Consider the following 22,502-nt stretch of genomic DNA (forward strand, 5'->3'; position numbering starts at 1 on the left):
TCTTCACCAATTCACTTGAAAAACTTTTTCCCATCTTTTTCAAGATTAATTACACTCTTAAAACAACAACAACAACAACAATTCCATTCATTTTATGTCTCCTACATATTTTCAGATATGTATCTTACACCTCCTAAAAGCTGCTAATATGCAATGTTTTATCAAGCCTGTGTGTGTGTGTGTGTGTGTGTGTGTGTGTGTGTGTTTGTGTGTGAACTTTTTTCTTTCCGCTTGGAAGGGTACCCACTTTAACCCCTGAATTTATCTGCCTGGGAGAAGCAAAGACATTGTGTGAGAATGTACAACCATTAATATTTCTCTGAAGACCTCAAAGTCCTCAATACCAACGTATACAAAGAAATGTAGGTTAGACAGAGGAAGATTGGAAGAACCACTGTTAATCGTTGTTATATAAACAGTTGAAAGTATTAGGGCCAGAATTTAGAGAGACAAAGCAGGTACTGAGACATAATAAACCAAAAGAACAAAATAGATACTGGTTTTGAACAAAATCACCACAAGGTCCAATTGATCTTCTTTGTTGCTTTTTTAGCTTAATTTATTGGCAATACAAATTTTTATAACAGGTAAGGTAGAATAGCAATAAAGATCAAATTGTTTGGTTTGATATGGTTTCCTATCGAGATAGAGTATAAGATTTATGCATCTGCCTATGGTTTATGCATTACTAACTACAGGTCCACAGAAATGAAATGTCATGAGCCGCAACGTGTGCTTTATTACTTAATTTGTGACCTATCTTTGGATGGGACCAGGAATCAATGTCCTTCTATTAGTTTCCATATTTTGTTTTATGAATCCCATCCCTGAACAATCTGGCCATTGATGACTCTCTCATGTTAAATAGCTGGTAATCTAATGGAAAAAAGCTTGGCACAGGGGTTTGAAAACTGTTGTTAATGTGAGGTAACTTAAAGTAACATGCAGATATTCCGCCGTCCACAGAAAAGACAGAGAAATTGTACAATCACTACCAATGACATGGAAATGGCCAAATAAAACCAACCAAAATGAAACAAAGTAAGAATAGAGAGTAAAAGAGATAAATCAACTGGAAAAGCTACATTCAGCCATGTGCATCTTCATTTTGGCTTTTATTTCTTTTTCCCCCTTATGATTTCCTGAGAACTGAGGATTAAGATCTTATAATTTCTAGGCAACTGAAAAACACTACTAGATAAGGAGAAGGAGAAGAATTATGCTGGTGATTAATGAATATGGACCATTTCTGGTGCCATTTAGGGTCAAGGCAGAAACTATTCAAGTTCTCTCTTAGTCTCTATGAGATTCAATGTGAAATGTCTCAAATGACAAGGGAAATAGGTGCCACAGTAGTGCCATTGCCCACACCCTACTCTCCATATTAGAGTACATTTGATCTGGAGATATGGTACAGGATAGAGTTAAACCTCAGTTTAGAATTCTGAAACACTACGTAGTTTAATGAACATCAGCAAGTTATGTAATTTCTCTGAACAATGACTTTATTATCAATAAAGTATGAAGCTTAAACAAAAATGAACTAATATTACTTATGTCTATAAATACTGGTACAAACAAAAAAGCAGAATATTGTTTTATAAACCAAGGAGATTTATAAAACTTTCTTGCATCATGAAGTCAGTAACTTATACTACACAATTTAAAACAAATTGCTCAAAATACAAACTTAAAATGAGTAGAATTATGGGAAGAAAGAATATTTCCTTAAAAAATAAAACAGTAAAACTGATATTCTAGGGAAATATTTTATTATAATAAAGGATTCAATATACTCAAATCACTACAGATTTAAGAATTTTGCATTCTTAATGTGAATAAAAAATACTTTAAATACTGATGCTACTCTGTTTTATTTTGTTGTATATCAGGATAGTGCATTAGCCAACTAATTTTAAAACTTTGGCTTTCTCTTTAATTTTGTAGCTTGGTAATCTCTCTCCTCTATCCCCAACTTTATATAACCCTATTTCTCATTCATTTGACATTTTGACTTTCAACAGCTATTGATTTAATAGGGTTCTAGAATGCTGTCCTTTTAATTTATATTATAAGACAGCGATGGGACAGCCAAGGAGGATTTTATTAGTAGTTATGGTTAGTTGAGCAAAGGTCAATATTAGAAGAGATGAGGCTGAGAGGTTGGATTATTAAAACAAAAGTAGGTGTCCTGATGTTGATATGGATGCAGCAGACCAGAAAACCAAGCTCTACATATGTTTCTCAAAACAAATCATAGAATCCCAGTGGTAGTATTGGCTTCCTTGCAAAGGTGATTGTTGGATATTTAAGGTCAATGTCTGCATCTTGTAAGTGTACTGACTGTAGACAAATGTAATCCTCTGTGACTGTGGTTTAATATTTATAGTGGCAGTGATACAGACGCAATTCAAACTCAACCTACGGGGGATGCTTTGTCATTAACTAAATTTTCTCCAGGCTCTTTTGGATGTAATGACTTTGAAGTAACACCAAAAGTGGATTCAGTAGCTACCTCTGAATTCTGAATTCCATTTGGATTCTTCTTGTGCCTCACTATGAAAATAATTCTATCTAACCAAAGTACCTGGGTGTCCCATTTTAAATAACAAAAACGAGAGGTATATTTTGGGGGAATAACTTCATGTTAAATGAGGAACTATGAACTAATCTTCAATTTAAAGCAAAAGAGGAAAAATCAACCAAGGGATCATATCAGTATCATCCAGCAGCAAAACATAATGAGAAAAGCATTCACCTACTAATTTAAAAAAACATGGACCAACAACATATATACTTGCCTATATGTCACAATTATTTGAAATATTTTATGACTTAAAAAGAGAGATGTAGAAAAAGAAAATCCTTTGAAGTAAAATGACAACTTTTTACAAATAAAGGCCTTGCAGTCTTGTTAATCTCTCTCTCTCTATATATATATATATATTTATATATGTATATATTTTTTAAAGAAACAAAAATCAATGACTATGTGTCTTTTATTTAGACTAGCATGACTTCAGAGAAATAGGGTTTCTTTAATACAAAAGAGTGTCATAAAAAAGTCCAAATAGGTTTAATTCACAGTCCAAATGCATCAATGGGAAAAAGAGATAAAAAACAAGTGTGAGGGACTCATTAATTTTTGACAACCTGATAGATATAAAATGAAATTGCATTATACATTTAATATATAATTCCCTGACTAGTACTTTGAGCATGTTTAATAGGTTTATTGGCAATTTGGGTTATTTTTCCATTACTCTCCTTTTCACCTTTCCTCTTTCTCTTGAGTAGTTTGTCTCTTTTGCTTGTTGATGTAAAATTTATTCTGGATACTAATTTCTTATGTGTTATATGAGCACCCTAATAAACATATATAAGGCCTCCAATTTAGGATGAAATTGGTCTTGAAAAGGAAAAAGGGAATGGATTGAGAGAGGATATAAAATAGCAAGCATTTAATATTTTATTTATTAAAAATTTTTCAGTGGTGTACACCTGTAATCCCAGTGTCTTGGGAGGCGGAGACAAGAGCATGGCAAGTTCAAAGCCATTCCCAGCAAAATCAAGGTGCTAAGAAACTCAGTGAGACCCTGTCTCTAAATAAAATACAAAACAGGGCTGGGGATGTAGAGTGCCCCCGAGTTCAATCCTGGGTGCCAAAACAAAAAACAAACAAACAAACAAAAAAAAAACTGAAGTATGGCAAAGTGATAAGACTTCTTTAAAACCACCTGAGAATGAAATCTGTTTTCAAGGTTCAGAACCCTTAACATTAAAGGCTTTTGTGGCACACCAGATTGGCATAGGTTCCAATCAAGGGTGTGAAGAATCTGAAATAGCATGTCTCCAAACTTGAAAACCAGAAGCACTAACGGGACCCATAGTTTATCGTGCTTCCTTCTTTTAAATTTTTCCAAGTCAAACAACCAATCAAAATCCTGAAAGAGATGCTCCAAGATGGAGTGGACATACTAGGAAGCTTGTGGATTAAAGCATCTTGACAGTTGACAGGTCCTTGATGCTGTGGCTTATCATACAAATCCCCTGACTGCTGGGGAGGTTGATTCTTGCAGCTCAGGGGTGCATGTCATTGTGGAAGTTGTTCTAAGCAGAAGAAGCTTCCCCACCTAAGGTTAGACTCTGCCTCCAGTGAAGTTGGCAGCCAGTGACTGGACAATACTGCAGTAACACCTGAGGCCCTTGCCAGGATTTGAGTTTCTCTGAAAGGCTTCTGGAGGTGAAGAGCTCCCTGTGTGAAAACTGAAGCCATTATTTCCACTGTGACTCATTTAACCTCACCTGTGCCCAGTTTTTCTTCCCTTGCTTCCTCAAAATTATTGTTATTGAGAGCATACCTCCATCAGTCCAATCCCAGCCTCAGACCCTGTTCTTTAGAAGGCTTATCTATGACAGGGTTTTTCCTTTAAAAAGCTAAATATAGAGGAAAATTATCTTTAGTTTACATTTAAGTTGTCAGTCTAATTCAATAGTAAGGGAAAGAGATGAGAGTTCAGGGTAGACTCTTTTCACAAATAAGTCAGAGCTTCTGAATGTAGTAAGCTTGTACTTAATTTCTGAGAAATCTGGACAAACTTGGACAAAGAAAGGTTCAGATGCCTTGAGGTTGAACTTTGCTCATGAAACTTGTGAAGGAGGATTGATCCATTTTCATACAGTCAGAAATTAAAGCAATATACAAGTCCCTTTTTTATTTGTTCATTTACTCAACATCTATGAAACTGTTCTTGTATGACAGTTAACTTTGCTAAGCACTGATAATTCAAATAAGATGCAGTTCCCCAATGCAAGGAACTTACAAGCTAGTAAAAATATAGACAATAAACTAAATCTGACAGAGTAATGGATGCTATAATAGCCATGTACACAGGATCCTATGTAAAAATAAATAGATGTTAAGGAGCAGAGGGCAGTGGAAGACTTCCTGGAGCAAGTGGAGTTTGAGTTGACCTTTGAAGGACAAATAGAAATTATCCAGAAATAGGATTTGAAAACATTTTGTCTAGAGATAAAAACTTGTTCCAAGACATTGAGGTGGTAAGTTAGATATAGTTTAGAATAATTAATATGGAAAAGATGGGAAAATAACTCTAGAGATCTGGGTAGTAATTGGTTATGACTATTTCAAAGTATAAAGGAAATAGGTTTAAATTTAGTCTGGAAATGTGTTTAAATTTAGTCTTGCCAGAATTACGATGAGCACTCTGAAGGAGTTAAAATAGGAGAATTTTAAAAATCAGATTTATTCTTTACACAGATTACTTTGAATACAGGCTACTATACTTCTATTCTTCATTTGAAGGTCAAAAATGTAATATCACAGGGTCCTAGATAACTACCCAATGGCATATAGAGTCATCCTTTTCTTAGTGATTCAGATCTGTCAGTCAGGTGCCCAATGTTGTGGGCAGTGTTTAAAGAATGACGAAGCAACCTGAAGCTGCAATAGGGAGAACCCACTATGACAACTAGAATTGAATGGTTAATGAAATCTAGTTTTTCACTGTTGCAATTGAGGCATTAGATGAAGTTAAATTAAATTTTAAATTATATTAAAATTAAATTTTGTTGCAAATGGTATGTGGCAATCATGAAAAAAATATCACGAAGTACACTATCCTACAGGAGCCTCTTATTGGTTAAACCTGAGGGGAAGCCAGAATTCAGTGGACACCAGGTGGTACTCACTATACGTTACACCTCAACTCCTGGCTTCCATAGAGGCAAAGAGAGGATGGAGAAAGTTGAACAGTATTTGCAGATGGGGATAGACATTACTCAGCAAATGTTCTTATACAACTGGACAAGATGAAGGATAGGGTCTCCTTATGTTCCTCTTGTCCCTCTCTCTCTTTTTTCTTTGAACCAGTAAAACCCAGCAAATAATTTCAGGAGTGAATTTATCAATCCCTTCTCCCATATTATTAAATTCTTCCTCAATTTTTGGAACACATGAATTATAAATTATTTAAAATCTCTGCTATTTATAGTCATGAGTCATAACAATGTTTTGGTCACCGATGGACCACATACATAATGATGGTCTATTAGATTATATCACCCAGTGACATCACAGTCATCTTAGTTTGAGTAAATATACTCTGTAATGTTAACCCAATGAGGAAATTGCTAACAATCAATATCTTAGAATGTTTCCCCGTGGCTTTGCAAAATGTGCCTGGATCATATGTTGTCTTTGGTTTCCCATTATGAATTGTATTCACTTTTTATACTATATGAGAACTTGTGCCTAGAAGAATCTTAGAGGGTTCAGATGGTATTGTCTTCTAATCCAGAGGATAACTCCCTTTTATGGTTAGGCAATAGCATGGCTGAGGCTTGAGTCCAGTCAGGGATTGTACTGGCTAGGCTCTGGATGATAGTTTTAGTAAAACTCAGTCTATCTCTGTCTTGAAGCCCTTCCAGGATATATGTCTCCTAAACCCTAAAATGATACTAGGAGATTATTTGCAGCATCAAAGGTTATAAGTTCCACTCTCTAGCCTCTTGTCCTAAACAGCTTGAAAATTTGAGAAATGTTTTATGGGTATTTCTAATTGCATATGGAAAGACACACTCCTTCATTTTATTGTCCCTTGGTTATTGAATAATTGAAGGAGATTCACTCTAACTTTAAGAAGAGTTCAATGGAGCTCTTCAGGCTCCCATACTTTCCTGAGAAAGACCGATTTCTGGTTTTTCTCTTTCCTTTTGGCTGAGAAAGCCCCCTTGTCCCCAGGCTAAGGCTGAACCTAAAGCCAAATTCAGTATCAGCAAATGACCACAGAGCTAACCCACCTTTTAATCCTCAGCTCACTTGGAGTAATTCTATCTTCTCAGTAATCGTAAGTCACCTAGTCATCCTTGCTTTCACAGTTCTTTTATGCCTTTGAAAATCTGATTTCATTCAGTAGCTTTATGGCTTTTTAAAAAGTGTTGCAGTAGAATCATTTGACCTTCCTGACCCCCTTGAATACCGAATTTAAATATCCCAAAATTTCCAGACAAATATTACTCCCAGCATAATAATTTCACTCTATTTACTGATTTTTTTAAATATGTAATGAAGAAACTTATCAGGCATTTATTAATGCTCTGAAGCAAATTTGAATTTTACAAATCACAAAAGAATTTATAAACTTTCAAAAAATAATACCACACATGGGTTATATTATATTTTCAGACCTAAGGTAAAAATAGCATGGTATGTAGATAAACAGAGCACTTTCATGGTCACAATTTATAGATGGACAACCATGGAATTAGATGTTTCATCCAAACATACAAAAATCAATAACCTGGCAAGAATGAGATTCTGCCAATTCTAAGTCAGACTCAAATCCTAAAACTTTCTTGCTTAAATGTGAGTTTGTGACCAAATTAAATATTGGTATGTGGCTTTTGTGAAAAAGTTTTCTGTTTGGGATATTTTGGTTCAGCAGCCTACTTTTATCTAGTTTATGTGATATTAACCACTACATGGCATTATCATTACTGCTATGAAATCTACAATTGAAAGAACAGAATTAATGCAATGGGAAAATTCTGGAGATAATAATTTGAGTTTGTTTTAGCCAATTCAGCAAGAATTGTGCATCCTTCCCTGAAAGAATTTCTGTTGTTAGGCTAAAATACAAGCTGTTTTCAGACAATCTGTTTTCTAGGCTTTAGTTTTTGACTGCCTGACTCCTGAGTGAGATAAATGCTCAAGGAACTCAGGTTTAGAGTATGGTAAATGGGAATAGGAGGAGATAGTACTTAGAAGGCCTTTGCTTCTGGGTGAATTCTGTTGTCTTCAAGGTCTGCTGGAGGACTGGCTTCTAGAACCAAAGCACCATCATTGAGGTGGTGTGCCTTGCAGCGATCCGCATAGTTCTTCCATATCTGGACAAGTTTCCTAAATGATTTTGTGACCCTGAGGACAGGAAAGCAATAGCCAAAGGAAAGTGGATTGAATTTCTTGTTGGGTCAATTGGCTAGGATTTTATAAAAATTGACAATATTTGCTTTTCCAGTTTTGCCATTTCAAATTCATACATTTAAAGATGATATAAAGTGCCAAAATAGACTAAATTAGCAAAAATATTTGTTAGTGACAATAAGGAATTGAATACATCAACACTGTGTAAATATTGGATTCCATCAAAAATGTATCATTTCCCAATGAAATTTGCAAAAAAAAGGAAAAGCCCAAATTCTGAACTATACAATTATCCCACCCAAACTGAAACTTTTGAGTATCCTTTGTATGACCACACAGTTAATGAGTCCTTACTAAATTCTTTCATTACCATGAAAGGAAAACTATAGGCATTATTATTATTTTTATTATTACTATTTTTATTATTACTACTACCAGAGATTGAACCCAGGGGCACTTAACCACTGAGACACATCTACAGTCCTTTTTATTTAATTTAATTAATTAATTAATTAATTAATTATTTTTTTTTGAGACAGGGTCTTTCTAAGTTGATTAGGGCTTCTATAAATTGCTGAGACTGGCTTTGAACTTGTAATCCTCCTGCCTCAGCCTCTTGAGCAGCTGGGATTATAGGCATGCACCAACAGGTCTGGCTATAGGAATCTAATTAAAGAGACTTTTAGAACCCATTCAGCAAGTAACTGGGTGAGAGGAAGATAGTAAAAGTTTGGTTATAGAATGAATATCTTATTGAAGCAATGGCCATGGAAAATACAAGCCTTCAAGTGCAGTTTAGGACCTAATCCCTCTCCCTGCACTGGAACTCTTTCTAGCAAGGGCTCCATCCTTCTTCAGGCCTGAAATTTACTGGGTAAAATGATAGTACCTGAAGAGTTAATATTTCGAAGGGGAAAAACGTGAATTTTCCTAAATTATTGATAAAAATAAGTCCCACTGTAAAATATAAGGATTAATGTATTAATCAGAGCCTTCTGAATGCTCACATTAATAGGCTTTGTTATGCTAATTCACTTGTAAATGAAGAATGCAATGATTCTCCCATTATTCAATATCATTGTTAAGGGTCTGATTTAAAAAAAAATAAAGATTTTCTTTATGCTTGCAAATGATTTTAAGTTATGGATCAACAGTCTATTTTAGAGAAAAGTCACCTTATTTTTTTAAGTTGCTGTATATCCATAAAGCTTTATACTTACTTTAGCTTATGAAATTTATCTGCTCAGGAAGAAAACAACAGAAGAAAACTTATTTTCTCACAATTACCAGTTAAAAGCCCAATGTATCATAATTAAAAAAAAAAAAGTATCTGTACCAGAAGTCAAGACTGCTCACTTGGAGTTCTCAAGTCATAGAGATGTATCATTTATCCTACAGTGTTTTGTTTTCATTTTCAAAAATTTGAATTATTTTAAAATTCAGAAGTTACATACCAAAATCCCAACTTCTGAGTTTTTGTAGAAAGTTTTTAAAAATGTGTCAATACTAGCCTTATACTTGGCAATACTCAGGAGGTGCTGAATAGCAGATGTTTTACTAAAGTGGTGTTTTGCCAGGTCTTTTCAAATGTTAGGTGCAGTGTGCTATTATGGTTTGTGCTATTGTTTCTTTTTTAACAGAAGTACAAGGAGATTAATATATTTGTATGATATCTGTTAAAAGTGGGATGATTAGGATAAGCCAAAAGAGTTGCCATCTCCAAGAAAAAATAACAAAGAGGTCCAGGGACATAGCTCAGTGGTGGAGCACTTGCCTAGCATGTGCAGGCCTTGGGTAAAATCCAAGGCAATAGCAACAACCAAAACAAGCAACCAAAATGCAAGGTGATTCACTAATGAAAATTTCAGTGAACTAATAAAAAGCCAAATTTCAACAGGGTTTGTTTTTGCATTTTATTGATTTTTTTTTCTTTCTGGTACTGGAAATTGAATCCATGGCTTCACACATGCCAGGCAATTGCTCTACCACTGAGCTACATCTCCAGTCCTGCTTTGTTGATTTTTTTAAACCTTTTTTTTTGTAAGGCTTATATTGTTATAAGTTTATTATTTATTTTAAAAATACTGTCAAAATATTTTTCTTCAGAGCTGGGGTTGTGGCTCAGTGATAGAGTGCTTGCCTTGCATGTGTGAGGTACTGGATTTGATTCTCAGCACCACATATAAATAAATAAAGTAAAGGTCCATTGACAACTAAAAGGAAAAAAATTAAAAGAAAAATTATTTGCTTCTTTTAACTATATAAATTAAGCTCTACTGAATATAACACAAAATAAGTGTAGCAAACATTAGCAGTTATGCATCTCTAAAAATACTTACTGTAGCTCAACTTATTGACAATATATATATGGATTGATACAACAACGTATGGTTAAAAACAAAATCCTTCTGTTGAGTTAATTAGAAATTAGACATTAAGAAGGCCACTACTACCACTAATTTCTTCTGTTGTAGTGACAGTCTGAACATTTTAGGCATGGAAATTGTAAGAAGTATAAAATCAAGAAATGACATGTATTTTAGCTATTGAGAAATATTCACTCATGAATCGGTTAAATTGAGTAAGAAAGAATACAGATAATTTTCTCACAGTCAATTATGACATTTGATATAAAAATTAAAATCAATGTTTTAATATTTTTATTTATTCTAATTTGTTATACATGATGGCAGAATGCAATTCATTTCCTATTATACATATAGAGCACAATTTTTCAAGTCATTGATTGTACACAAAGTATTTTTATACTAGTTGTGTCTTCATATGTAAACTTAGGGTGATGACGTCAAGTTCATTCCATTATCATTCCTACCCCTTTGCCCCCTCCTTTCCCCTCCCTTCCCTTTGCCCTATCTAAAGTTCCTCTATTCCTCTCATACTTCTCCACCATTGGCTTGCTTCACTTAGCATTATCTTCTCCAACTTCATGCTTTTACCTGCAAATGCCATGATTTTATTCTCTTTTAATGCTGAGTAATATTTCATTGTGTATATATATTACATTTTCTTTATCCATTCATCTAATGACAGGCATCTAGATTGGTTCCACAGTTTAGCTATTGTGAATTGTGCTGTTATAAATATGGATGTGGCTGTGTCCCTGTAGTGTGCTGTTTTTAAGTCCTTTGGGTGTAAACAGAGGAGTAGGATAAATAGGTCAAATGGTGGTTCCATTACAAGTTTTCCAAGGAATTTCCATACTGCTTCACAAAATAGCAGTCCCACCAGCAATGTATGAATGTGCATTTTCCTTCACATCCTTGCCAACCCTTATTGTTATTTGTATTCTTAATAGCTGCCATTCTGTCTGGAGTGAGATGAAATCTTAGTTTTGATTCACATTTCTCTAATTGCTAGAGATGTTGAATGTTTTTTCACATGTTTGTTGATTGATTGTATATCCTCTTTTGATAAGTGTCTATTCAGTTCCTTGGCCCATTTATTGATTGGGTTATTTATTGTTTTGGTGTTAAGTTTTTTGTATTCTTTATATATCCTAGAGATTAGTGCTGTATCTCATGTGCTTGTGGTAAAGATTTACTCCCATTCTTTAGGTCCTTTATTCACCTCACTAATTGTTTCTTTGAGAAGAAGCTTTTTAGTTTGAATCCATCCCATTTATTGATACTTGGCTTTAAATCTTGAGCTACTGGATTTTTATTAAGAAAGTTGGGGCCTAATCCAACATGATGGGCATTTGGGCCTACTTTTTCTTCCATTATGCACAAGGTTGCTGGTTTAATTCCTAGGTCCTTGATCCACTTTGATTTGAGTTTTGTGCATGGTGAGAAATAGAGGTTTAATTCCATTTTTTACATGTGGATTTCCAGTTTTCCCAGCTTTTGTTGGGAAAAAATACTTGTTGAAGAGGCACAAAGAGGTGCCTTTGTCTAATATAAGATAACTGCAGTTATGTGGGCTACACTCTGTGTTCTTTACTCTGTACCATTGGTCTTCAGTTCTATTTTGTTGCCAATACCATGCTGTTTTTATTACTAATTCTCTGTAGTACAGTTTTAGGTCTGGAATAGTAATGCCACCAGCTTCACTCTTCTTGCTAAGGATTGCTTTGGCTATTTGGGATTTCTTATTTTACCAGATGAATTTCATGATTGCTTTTTCTATTTCTATAAGGAATGCCATTAGGATTTTGATTGGGATTGCATTGAATCTGTATACTGATTTTAGTAGTATGGTCATTTTTCCAACATTAATTCTGCCTATCCAAGAACGAGGTAGATCTTTCCATCTTCTAAGCTCTTCTTATTTTTTTTTAAACATGTTAGTTTTCATTGTAGAGGTCTTTCATCTCTTTTGTTAAATTTATTCCCAAATGTTTTATTTTTATTGAGGCTATTGTAAATGGGGTGGTTTCACTAGTTTCACTTTCGGTGGATTTTTCACTGATGTAAAGAAATGCCTTTGATTTAAGGGTGTTGATTTTATATCCAGCTACTTTGCTCAATTTATTTATTAGTTCTAGGAGATTTCTGGTGGAATGTTTTGGGTCTTCTAGGTATAGAATAATATCATCTGCAAATCATGATAATTTGAGTTCTTCTTTTCCTATCCACATCCCTTTAATTTCTTTCATCTGTCTGATTGCTCTGGCTAGAGTTTCAAGAACTATGTTAAATAGAAGTGGTGACAGAGGGCATTGTCTTGTTCCAGGTTTTAGAGGGAATGCTTTTAATTTTTCTCCATTTAGAATGATGTTGGCCTGGGGCTTAGCATAGATAGCCTTTATGATGTTGAGGTATGTTCCTGTTATCCTTAGTTTTTCTCGCGTTTTGAACAGGAAGGAATGCTGTATTTTATCAAATACGTTCTCAGCATCTATTGAGATGATCATATGATGTATATCTTTGAATTTATTAATGTGATGAATTACATTTATTGACCTCCATATGCTGAACCAACCTTGCATTCCTGGAATGAACCCTACTTGATCATGATGCACTATATTTTTGACATGTTTTTGTATTCGATGTGCCAGAATTTTATTGAGAATTTTTGCATCTATATTTATTAGAAATATTGGTCGGAAGTTTTCTTTCTTGATGTGCCTTTGTTTGGTTTTGGAATCAGGGTGATATTGACCTCATACAATGTGTTTGGAAGTGTTCCCTCTTTTTCTATTTCATTTGCTAGGTCTCTAGTTATAACTGAAAAATAAATCATAAAAGAAAATAAATAATTGTCAAGTATATATTTTCCATTTTGAATTTTAGATATAAAATTCCAAAGCATACATGCTTTGTCTTATTAATACATCATACTTAAAGAAGAGTAAAGATGATATTTCTAGTGCTGGTATTTTTTTTTTTACTACTGACTTTTCAAATACTAGAAATATAGGTTATTTATAATATCTCTTCATCCTTATAGGTATTTGAATTTGCAACTCATATCCACACTAAAGAACCTATTTATGATTATTGTATTATCTCTCTATTAATTCAATTTGATTCAATGTAATTAATACATTAATTAATTAAATCGCTATTTAATAAAATTTTCTTTCTCTAAACTACCGACTTGTATCAGTTTTGTGGATAATAAGCCATCCTAAAACTTTGTGTCATACTAAAATAACATTTTTCTCCTGTATGACTATAAGTTTTTTTTTATTATTAGAACTGACCTTTAATCTAACTTTCTTTTTTTTTAAATTTTTTATAGTTGGTTATTCAAAACATTACATAGTTCTTGATATATCATATGTCAACCTTTGATTCAAGTGGGTTATGAGATCCCATTTTTACCCCATATACAGATTGCAGGATCACATCAGTTACACATCCATTAATTTACATATTGCCATACTAGTGACTGTCATGTTCTGCTACCTTTCCTATCCTCTACTATCCCCCCTCCCCTCACCTCCCCTCCCCTCTTCTCTCTCTGCCCCCTCTACTGTCATTCATTTGTCCCCCTTGTATTATTTTTCCCTTTTTCCTCACTTCCTCTTGTATGTACTTTTGTATAACCCTGAGGGTCTCCTTCCATTTCCATGCAATTTCCCTTCTCTCTCCCTTTCCCTCCCATCTCTCATCCCTGTTTAATGTTAATCTTCTTCTCACGCTCTTCGTTCCTACTCTGTTCTTAGTTACTCTCCTTATATCAAAGAAGACATTTGGCATTTGTTTTTTAGGGATTGGCTAGCTTCACTTAGCATAATCTGCTCTAATGCCATCCATTTCCCTGCAAATTCTATGATTTTGCCATTTTTTAATGCAGAGTAATACTCCATTGTGTATAAATGCCACATTTTTTTTATCCATTCGTCTACTGAAGGGCATCTAGGTTGGTTCCACAGTCTTGCTATTGTGAATTGTGCTGCTATGAACATCGATGTAGCAGTGTCCCTGTAGCATGCTCTTTTTAGGTCTTTAGGGAATAGACCGAGAAGGGGAATAGCTGGGTCAAATGGTGGCTCCATTCCAAGCTTTCCAAGAAATCTCCATACTGCTTTCCAAATTGGCTGCACCGATTTGCAGTCCCACCAGCAATGTACAAGTGTACCCTTTTCCCCACATCCTCACCAGCACTTGTTGTTTGACTTCATAATGGCTGCCAATCTTACTGGAGTGAGATGGTATCTTAGGGTGGTTTTGATTTGCATTTCTCTGACTGCTAGAGATGGTGAGCATTTTTTCATGTACTTGTTGATTGATTGTATGTCCTCCTCTAAGAAGTGTCTGTTCAGGTCCTTGGCCCATTTGTTGATTGGGTTGTTTGTTATTTTATTGTCTAATTTTTTGAGTTCTTTGTATACTCTGGATATTAGGGCTCTATCTGAAGTGTGAGGAGTAAAGATTTGTTCCCAGTATGTAGGCTCCCTATTTACCTCTCTTATTGTTTCTTTTGCTGAGAAAAAACTTTTTAGTTTGAGTAAGTCCCATTTGTTGATTCTAGTTATTAACTTTTGTGCTATGGGTGTCCTATTGAGGAATTTGGAGCCCGACCCCACAGTATGTAGATCGTAGCCAACTTTTTCTTCTATCAGACAGCGTGTCTCTGATTTGATATCAAGCTCCTTGATCCATTTTGAATTCACTTTTGTGCATGGCGAGAGAAAGGGATTCAGTTTCATTTTGTTGCACATGGATTTCCAGTTTTCCCAGCACCATTTGTTGAAGATGCTATCCTTCCTCCATTGCATGCTTTTAGCCCCTTTATCAAATATAAGATAGTTGTAGTTTTGTGGATTGGTTTCTGTGTCCTCTATTCTGTACCATTGGTCCACCCGCCTGTTTTGGTACCAGTACCATGCTATTTTTGTTACTATTGCTCTGTAGTATAGTTTGAAGTCTGGTATCGCTATACCGGCTGATTCACACTTCCTGCTTAGCATTGTTTTTGCTATTCTGGGTCTTTTATTTTTCCATATGAATTTCATGATTGCTTTCTCTATTTCTACAAGAAATGCCGTTGGGATTTTGATTGGCATTGCATTAAACCTATAGAGAACTTTTGGTAATATCGCCATTTTGATGATGTTAGTTCTACCTATGCATAAACAGGGTATATTTTTCCATCTTCTAAGATCTTCTTCTATTTCTCTCTTTAGGGTTCTGTAGTTTTCATTGTATAAGTCTTTCACCTCTTTTGTTAGGTTGATTCCCAAGTATTTTATTTTTTTTTGAAGATATTGTGAATGGAGTGGTTGTCCTCATTTCCATTTCAGAGGATTTGTCGCTGATATACAGGAATGCCTTTGATTTGTGCGTGTTGATTTTATATCCTGCCACTTTGCTGAATTCATGCATTAGCTCTAATAGTTTCTTTGTAGACCCTTTTGGGTCTGCTAGGTATAGAATCATGTCATCAGCAAATAGTGATAATTTAAGTTCTTCTTTTCCTATTTTTATGCCTTTAATTTCTTTCATCTGTCTAATTGCTCTGTCCAGTGTTTCGAGAACTATGTTGAACAGAAGTGGTGAGAGAGGGCATCCCTGTCTTGTTCCAGATTTTAGAGGGAATGCCTTCAATTTTTCTCCATTCAGAATGATGCTAGCCTGAGGCTTAGCATAGATTGCTTTTACAATATTGAGGTATGTTCCTGTTATCCCTAGTTTTTCTAGAGTTTTGAACATAAAGGGATGTTGTACTTTGTCGAATGCTTTTTCCGCATCTATCAAGATGATCATATGGTTCTTATTTTTAAGTCTATTGATGTGGTGAATAACATTTATTGATTTCCGTATATTGAACCAGCCTTGCATCCCAGGGATGAATCCTACTTGATCCTGGTGCACAATTTTTTTGATATGTTTTTGTATCCAATTCGCCAGAATTTTATTGAGGATTTCTGCATCTAGGTTCATTAGAGATATTGGTCTGTAGTTTTCTTTCTTTGAAGTGTCTTTGTCTGGTTTAGGTATCAGGGTGATGTTGGCCTTGTAGAATGAATTTGGAAGTTCTCCCTCTTTTTCTATTTCCTGAAGTAGCTTGAAAAGTATTGGTATTAGTTCCTCTTTAAAGGTTTTGTAAAACTCTGCTGTATACCCATCAGGTCCTGGGCTTTTCTTAGTTGGTAATCTTTTTATGGGTTCTTCTATTTCCTCCATTGATATTGGTCTGTTTAGGTTGTCTATATCCTCCTGACTCAATCTGGGCAGATCATATGACTTAAGAAATTTATCTATGCCTTCACTATCTTCTAATTTATTGGAGTATAAGGATTCAAAATAATTTTTGATTATCTTCTGTATTTCTGAAGTGTCTGTTCTGATATTGCCTTTTTCATCCCGTATGCTAGTAATTTGAGTTCTCTCTCTTCTTCTTTTTGCTAGCATGGCTAAGGGTCTGTCGATTTTGTTTATTTTTTCAAAGAACCAACTTTTAGTTTTGTCAATTTTTTCAATTTGTTTCTTTTGTTTCGATTTCATTAATTTCAGCTCTGATTTTCATTATTTCTTGCCTTCTACTTCTTTTGCTGTTGTTTTGCTCTTCTTTTTCTAGGATTTTGAGATGAAGTATGAGATCATTTATTTGTTGTTTTTTTCTTTTTTTAAGGAATGAACTCCACGCAATGAATTTTCCTCTTAGATCTGCTTTCAATGTGTCCCATAGATTCCGATATGTTGTGTCTGTGTTTTCATTTATCTCTAAGAATTTTTTAATTTCCTCCTTGATGTCTTCTATAACCCATTGATCATTCAGTAACCTATTGTTCATTCTCCAAGTGATGTATGCTTTTTCCTTCCTTCTTTTATCGTTGATTTTCAGTTTCATTCCATTATGATCAGATAAGATGCATGGTATTATCTCTAATCCTTTATATTGTCTAAGAGTTGCCCTGTGACATAATATGTGATCTATTTTTGAGAGGGATCCATGTGCTGCTGAGAAAAAAGTGTAACTGCTTGATGTTGGGTAGTATATTCTATATATGTCAATTAAGTCTAGGTTATTAATTGTGTAATTGAGTTCTATAGTTTCCTTATTCAACTTTTGTTTGGAAGATCTGTCCATTGGTGAAAGAGGTGTGTTGAAGTCTCCCATGATTATTGTATGGTGGTCTATTAGACTCTTGAACTTGAGAAGAGTTTGTTTGATGAACATAGCTGCACCATTGTTAGGGGCATATATATTTATGATTGTTATGTCTTGTTGGTGTATGGTTCCCTTAAGCAGTATGTAGTGTCCCTCTTTATCCCTTTTGATTAACTTGGGTTTGAAATCTATTTTATTTGATATGAGTATGGACACACCTGCTTGTTTCCAAAGTCCATATGAGTGATATGATTTTTCCCAACCTTTCACCTTCAGCCTATGTATGTCTTTTCCTATCAAATGCGTCTCCTGTAGGCAGCATATTGTTGGGTCTTGTTTTGTGATCCATTCTACTAGCCTGTGTCTCTTAATTGGTGAGTTTAAGCCATTAACATTTAGGGTTATTATTGAGATATGGGTTGTTCTTCCAGCCATATTTGTTTATTTATGTTACTAAACATGGTTTGTTTTCCTCTTTGATTATTTCCCCTCTTTACTGTCCTACCTCCCACTGTTGGTTTTCATTGTTATTTTCCATTTCCTCCTCCTGTAATGTTTTGCCAAGGATGTTTAGAAGAGATGGTTTTCTAGCTGCAAATTCTTTTAACTTTTGTTTATCGTGGAAGGTTTTAATTTCATCTTCCATCCTGAAGCTTAATTTCGCTGGATACACAATTCTTGGTTGGAACCCATTTTCTTTCAGTGTTTGATATATGTCATTCCAGGATCTTCTAGCTTTCAGAGTCTGTGTTGAAAGATCAGCTGTTATCCTGATTGGCTTACCCCTAAATGTAATCTGCTTCCTTTCTCTTGTAGCTTTTAAAATTCTCTCCTTATTCTGTATGTTGGGCATCTTCATTATAATGTGTCAAGGTGTGGATCTCTTATGATTTTGCACATTCGGCGTCCTGTAGGCTTCTAGGATTTGGGATTCTGTCTCATTCTTGAAGTCAGGTAAGTTTTCTCGTATTATTTCATTGAATAGATTGCTCATTCCTTTGGTTTGAAACTCTGTCCCTTCCTGTATCCCAATGACTCTTAAATTTGGTCTCTTGATGTTATCCCATATTTCTTGGATGTTCTGCTCATGGTTTCTTAACAGTCTTGCTGAGCTGTCTATGTTCTTTTCAAGTTGAAATACTTTATCTTCATTGTCTGATGTTCTATCTTCTAAGTGTTCTACTCTGCTGGTAGTATTCTCAATTGAGTTTTTAAGTTGGTTTATTGCTTCCTGCATTTCTAGGATTTCTGTTTGTTTGTTTTTTATAACCTCTATCTCCCTGTATAGTTGATCTTTTGCTTCTTGGATTTGTTTATGTAATTCATTGTTGAAGTGATCTTTCATTGTCTGATTTTGCTGTCTGATGTCTTCCTTGAGACTCCAGATCATCTGAAGCATGTATATCCTGAATTCTTTATCTGACATTCCATCTGCTGCAGCTATTACCTCTTGTAACGTTGAGTTGACCTGCATTGCTTGTGGTCCTTTCTTTCCTTGTCTCTTCATACTGTTCGTGTTTCTTTCTGCTTGGTGAAACTTTGTGCTATTGAATTTTTCCCCTATATATTTGTATTGGTCTTGTATAGTTGCAAAATCTCCCTTGCAGGCGCGGGCGGCGGCTCTGCCCCTCCTCCAATTGGGGCAATGTGCCTACCACGCCGGCAGGCCGCTGGGCCTGTTCTGCCGGTCGGTAGCAGGTCCGCCTACCTTGCAGGAGCAGGCAGCGGCACTGCCCCTCTGCAGGCCTCTGGGGCTGTTCTGCTGGTGGGTCGCAGGTCCGCCTACCTTACAGGCGCGGGTGGGCAGCTCTACCCTTCCGCAGGCCACTGGGCCTGTTCTGTTTGTCGGTTGCAGGTCTGGCCTGTTCTGTTGGTGGTCACAGTTCCGCCTACCTTGCAGGCGCGGGGGGGGGGGCGGCTCTGCCTCTCAGCAGGCCGCTGCTACTGTTCTTCTGGTGGGTCACAGGCCCGCCTACCTTGCAGGAGTGGTTGGCAGCTCTGCCCCTCCGCGGGCCACTGGGCCTTTTCTATAAGTTTTAACTTATTTTGCTTGGGTTAAAAAAATAGCAAAATGTCTTTTATATATAAAATTTTCAATTTATTATTTACTTAATATCTTCCAGAAAAGTGAAAGGAATGTTATTGAGCCTTCATAAGCAATTATGAGCACTATCTTACAGTGTTTTCTTAAATTTTTAAGTCACATTCTCAGCTTAATGGCACTGGAGACACCCAACTTCCCCAAATGGTTCATGACCACCTGCAGGCTAATGTCAACTGGGTGAGTATTCCCATTTCTTATCTGTATGCATACAGGTTATTTTGTGCCTTGAGATAAATTCACCTGGATAATGGGAATTGAGCCTAACTACCTCCACGTTCCATGCTGATATAAGGAAGCATACTTGAAGAATTTCTTGAGCATCATTCAGGGGTGGATGCAGAAGGTGCTTAAAATTTTGTACTTGGTCATGTCCCTGATGCCATGTGCCTGAGCTGATTGCATCTGCCCAGTTTCATGCAAAGATGGTCATGTGGTTGTATCTCTGGGTGCTATTGTGTTGAGACAGTGTTACAAACCTAGTGGAACCACTGGGCTGTGCTATCTCCAAGATAAATGACAATTTGTTTTTTTTTTTTTTTTTAAATTCCACCATTTAAAGGCTGTCAGTTAAAATGCTTCTACTAAAAGTACTGGCTCTGGAGACCCAGAGAGAATAGGAGTAAAAAAAGGACTGGATCATGATGAGGGACTTGATCAAATTCTGAGGAGAAAGTGATGTCTGTAATCAGGAATGTTGTTAAATATGAAAGAAACTGAAATCTAAGAATGAACCTAACAAAATATACGGAAAAGGAATTCATAACCTAAAAGAAATAGGCACTTCATTGCTGGTCCAACAACCAGAACATGTTGGTACCCTCTGACTCTGCTCAGAGCACTTCAAACTATTCCTTCAAGGATGCTGCAACATCCTATGTGCCCTAGCTGGCTGCATCTGCCCAGTTTCATGCAAAGATGGTCATGTGGATGCATCTCTGGGTGCTATAGTGTTGAGACAATGTGACAAACTCAATGGCACCTTGGTCTTCCTGGGGGATTGGAGGATTGTGCTGATGGATTACTTCAAAGGAGATTTTGAACATAGATATGGGATCCAGGCCACAGATTTTCCATTGACTCGTGCCACTGATACCCCGTTCATTTTTTGACACACATGGTCCTTCCCTATTTCAGAATTACCTATGCTAGGACCAAGAGCTCCAAGAATCTTTGGATTTCTAGAGATTTTTACTTCCAAAGTGTACCAAATGCCATTTGGAACCCTATATTAAAATCTTTACAAAAAATTCTTTGGGGTATCTACTTGGAAAGAGAAATGTTGAAAATATTTCTCATCACAATATGGTCTCCAGTAATATTTGAACATTTAATCTCCAAAAGTCCAATTTGGTCAAAGCTGCAAGAATAAATATTAAGGTAATATGGAGTCTTTTATAGAAGTTCATTCATCAAGCATCTCATAGTGCTTAGTTTCTTTTCATGAATATACATGCTCTTTCTCCAGATCATACCAAAAATTAATAGAAATCTTTAATTCATCTCCCTCATGTAAGGCCCATGGGTGGGGGGACCACCAGTAGACAACATGTGTCTGGCTCCTGTATTTGGAATAATGCTCTCCAACAAGTCAATAGCATCAAACAAAGATATACCCATGGATTCCAAAGGTCTCTTCCCCTGGGTTACTGGTAATGTGTCCCTGTGAAATCCCTAAGACCAGTGACATACACATTAATCTTGTCAGTGGACTTCAGGTATCTGCTTGAAGCAAAAGTGTGCCCTTGCAGTTAAGAAAATCTTACTTGCTTTATAGTCATGAGTAGTTTGGACAGGTTCAGCACATCTTCTATTGGCTATATAGTTAAAACATTGATTCTTTGGAAAACACAATTTTTGGATGTTCCGTCACACCTTGGTTTGTGAACCTGTACCATTCTCCCCAAAATAATCACATCCACTAGAGCATCTGGAGAAGGAGATTCAGGGACATGGGTAGAGACTCTTTAAGTGCTTGTAGGTCTTCTTCCTCCAAGCATGTGTCAACCCTATAGAGAAAGAACACAGGGAATTGAGAACCTCAATGTACTTATGTAAAGAAAAGTGGGGGATCAATTCAGCAGGTTTATTCACCTAATAAATGCAGCTATAAGCTGAAGGAAAATGATTTATTTGCTACTAGAAATTACAAGCCCAAAGTTTTCCTCAAAAAACCTGACAAAGTCAATTAAAGACAACATTGAAAGTTGATCTACTTAAGCATAGACTCATAGTCTATAGGAGACAGGTCTGGATATTCTCTCAATGTGTAAGAAGACAGGTAGGGGGAACAAGAATCCTTCCTGTAGTAAGTCAACTGGAAGGCCACACTCTTAAACTAAAATGCATATCATCCTATTCTTCATTCTGCTGTATGAACTCAAGGTATGCTATCATATTCTAAAAGGGCATTGACTAGAACCATCTATACCCACAGCTGTCTTGAGGTAGCTAATCATAACTAGGGTTGGTCATATTCATGTGTTTATGGGATGGTTATTATGTGTTTTTCACTATTCTCCTAGGCCCAGTTGGTAACCCAGCTATGCCTCTTTGGCAATAGCAGAAACCCAAGAGAGTAAGTCAATGTAAAAACCAATTTCCAGCCTCTGCTTTTCTCATGTCATAACATTCTACTGGCCAAAGCAAGTCATGTGATGGAGTACCAAGTTGAAAGATGGTGCAGTTCAGCCTACCCATATGGAAGAGGGCTACAAAGTTATGTAGCAATGAGTGTGGACTCATGGATAGGTCCACACCTATCTATCACACTAAAAATCTATCACATTCATTTTAGATGCCTATAAAAATGATGAGAAATAAATTGTGGTAAAAAAATAGAAAAGAATGTTTCAAGGGAAGAAGGACAAACAACATTTTCCAAAGGTCCTTATTGATTTGGTTAGATAAGGACAAAAACACTATGCATTAAAT

General features: G+C 35.8%; 1 pseudogene; it reads right to left on the bottom strand.

The window, feature by feature from the left end:
* Nucleotides 1–20,452: 20,452 nt before the first annotated feature.
* Nucleotides 20,453–21,965, bottom strand: LOC124081919 (protein transport protein Sec23B-like; annotated as a pseudogene).
* Between the last annotated feature and the right edge of the window lie 537 nt (nucleotides 21,966–22,502).

Source organism: Marmota monax, unplaced genomic scaffold (genome assembly GCF_021218885.2).
Source record: "Marmota monax isolate L192 unplaced genomic scaffold, Marmota_monax_Labrador192_F-V1.1 WCK01_AAM20220418_F8-fsc00031, whole genome shotgun sequence".
Taxonomy (NCBI): domain Eukaryota; kingdom Metazoa; phylum Chordata; class Mammalia; order Rodentia; family Sciuridae; genus Marmota; species Marmota monax.